The sequence below is a fragment of the Vigna radiata genome, chromosome 1 (assembly GCF_000741045.1).
Source record: "Vigna radiata var. radiata cultivar VC1973A chromosome 1, Vradiata_ver6, whole genome shotgun sequence".
NCBI lineage: Eukaryota > Viridiplantae > Streptophyta > Magnoliopsida > Fabales > Fabaceae > Vigna > Vigna radiata.
The window spans coordinates 18,591,577-18,595,242 of NC_028351.1; positions in this window are offsets into that span (position 1 = coordinate 18,591,577).

Genomic DNA, 3,666 nt, shown 5'->3' on the forward strand with positions numbered 1-3,666 from the left:
AATCTCTGCTTTCTTTTAGTGTTTGATTTTTTTTTCTTGTTGATTAATTCTATTTTTGTGACATCCCAAGAATATACGTCATGCATATAATAATAAGACGTCATCCATTATAATAAAGAAAGCAGTTGGAGTGCAGACAGGCAGTTAAGAGTCTTGAGTATAGGGATTACAGTTATCCAAATTGAGTAGGAATTTAAAACTTGAAGCACAAAAGTATTTCAGAATAACATAAGAAGGAATTGTTTGTAGATAACATAAGAGGGTCATGAAATCTCCTAGCAGAACTAAGCAGCTGCATCGCTGTTCTCCTCCAAGACTGCCTCCAGAGTAACATCCTCGCCATCTGCTCCCATCCAAAATGGATGATCATNGCAAGANAAAACACGCAGACATAGCACAACACAACCAAATGCAAGGGTGAGCTAACTATATAAAGACATGCAATTATATTCACATATACATATCAAAATTAATCTCAAGTCAAAAGTAGGCAAACCAGACAATACATGACATAGATCCTAACATATTATCTTCTAGACTTGACTCGTCCGGACTTTAGAATGATAGTCGAGCTATGGCGGGTCATGCACCCGTGGTGGCTTGTGATACTTAGGCTCCCCCGCCCTGGGCTCCCCCGCCCTGCCACTCACGAGGTTAGTCTGTTCCGCGCCTTGGAGCATGATGGAAGCCTCCAAGACTAAGACCTCCTGCTACTCCTCACCACATGGTTCAACCTCTCTAAGTGAGTTTGATTGACCATTGGAGCGTCAAGAAAACCCCCAAGACTGAGCTCCTACTTTCATTCTAAAACACTAAGAATCTCACCAAGAGATTCTACACAGATGAAACTTGATTTACCACTTGGATAGTACTTTCACCACTTTGTAATCATATACTTTTTACCATAATCAACATATACATAATACACCAATCACAAGTTACTATTTCACATAATCTTTAATCTTAACATCAACACCTAATAAATCTTTCTAAATTTTTACTCCTTCCAATTCAAAATGAAACCTAGTTTAACAAAATCAAGGAACTTCACTGCTGCACCTATTATTTTCTTCTACAACCTTTCCATGTTTCTGAACCCAATTAAAATCTATTAACCATTTGCCCTTTTCCATTAAATTTCCAACTTTCTTCTATTTTTATATAAAAGAATACCAAAAGAAATCACGTCAACAATTTATTAAAAGCACACCATACTTCCTACAAGGTATTTATTACCTCATGATAAAAATTACTTAATAACATTATTATATTTTACATGCCACCTATTATAATAATATTTTACAAGCATTAACTACATGATAATAAAAATATTATTATTTGATAACATTAGTATATCTTTTAAGATACCCAAGAACATGTATTGGACTTTGTTTTGCATAAAGAAAGACTAAATAAAAGTTACGTAAACCTATTAAAACAAAAGACAAAACCAATCTTTATTCATTCTAAATTAACAACACAACTACTGATTCATTGTTTTCTCTCAAAGTTTCACAAAGACTTTTAAATCATTTTATAATTTCTTTTCTTTTAACTAACATGGGACCATTCTCACCTACCATTTTCTCTCACTTTTTTTTTTCTTAAATTTTCACCTAAAGTAACACATCCCATTTCTTCTACTTCTTTCTTTTTCTCATACTTTTCTCTGTACATTCTTTATTCTCTGGTTCTATTTTTCTCCAATTTTATTCTTTAATTTTTTACTTCTCTCTTCCTTTCTCAAAATTTCCCTTTTTGACTCTTTCACTAACCAAACTTCTCCTTCTATCTCCAGCCCACGTTTTCTTCTTTTTTTTTTTTCTTTTAATTTTCCATTCACACACCATCCAATACCCACCGCTCACACATACACTCTTCTCTCCTTATCAAGTTTTTATCAACTACTAACACCATTGGTTTCTCCTCTCCTACTTCATTTTTTTTTTAATCCAAAAGAAAAACATCCTAATGTATGTCTTTAGTTTCCTGTATGGTTCTCCCTCCCTTGTCTTACCCATATACTTCAAACTTCAAGCATTCTATTTTATAAACAAATCATGTAACTCTTCATAACTTTTACCATAAAATAAACCCCTCTCCTTTACATAACCCCTACAACTCACATGCAATTTCTCTATTTCTCCACTTACATACCACATACAACTTGTGCTTCTTCTTTCCTTGTGCTCTCCTTCATCATTAACCCACCTCTATGCAAAAACACTCCACCACTTACTCATCCTACTTTTACATGCCAGTATCCTACCTTTTCATATCTTCCTCTTTTCAATTAAATATACGTTCAAAGCCCATCCCCAAATTCTTCACTCTGCTGCACTTTATTTTCTAACACCAAAATAGCTCATTTTAACATGTTCAATTTAAATACTTTGGCACAAACCACTTAAGCACAAAAACACACGTTCAAGTTGAACAACATAATATTTTATAAATTACATACATACATACCAAACAATGATTTAAAACATATAATCAACTCCCCTCACCTTTTGGTTCTCACAGCATAGTTCCTAAAAGCGTCCTAACAGTACCTCTGCACAGAGGTAATTCCGATAGTACCTACAAGCCACCAAATTGGTGTAGAGCATAGTCTTTAGGACTTGATAGGATAAGGAAAATAAAAATAACTCTACTTGCAAGGTAGAACCTTTGCATGAGTAAAACCCTAGGGTGCGCAGAATGGGAAATTACCTTATCAGTGGAGAGACGCGAAACTAATCAGATGGATTGGAAGCTCTCGACTCCGGGAACGTAGGGGGACCACCTATTTGAAATAACAACGGTGGAAATTTGAGAAATTGGTACAGAGAAGGTGGAGCAAGGTTAGAGANAAGTNAGAGAAAATAAGAAATNTGAGTTCTAGAGAGAGAAGGGAAATGAGGAAATGAAAATCTGAATTGGGGAAAGGGACCCCTCTCAAGGCCATGTGACCAATTCGAGTGGGCCCACTGCCCTTATTAGGCCCAATGGCTTATTTATTTTTCTGAGGCCCTTACAATTTTTATTTATAGATCTCTTTATTGGTTTCTTGGTTACATCAATGCAGGTTCTTCTCTCTTTTTTTTAGGGATGGTTGAATCTGTAGTAAGTTTTTTGTTTCGCTTAAGCATTCTTAATTGTTTTTTTTTTTTTTTTATGTTCCGTGTGTGTTTCGTTATATATTTCTGTTTTAAGTTATGACTTCGAGATATTTCATACTCCTAGGGAGTATCTTAATGATCATAAGTGAATCCCTCTTCAAAGTATTTGTTGACTGTTTCAGTACAAGGGAAAACCTTTGCACAAGTTCTAAACAATTTTTATGATATTTCTTTATCTCTATTGTCTTCACCATGTAAGAAGCTAGACATTGTATGAACATCTTAAGAACCTTGGGAAGTTATTCCTTTAGGCGAAGATTTTTTGAGTTTGAGTTTGTCTCTTTTAAAGACATACATAGGGTATCAGAGGTTAATTGGTTTTTGGAATTTGAATCATGTGGTTTTAAGAGTTTTTGTTTACACAATATTTTATTGTTACCGTTTTCCTATTGTCAAGTAAATTGATATTTCCTCGACTTTAGATAATAATATTATGAATAAATCAAGAATTTTCTTTTTTACTAAGACTTTGGTTCATATAGATATGTTGATTGATTTACCT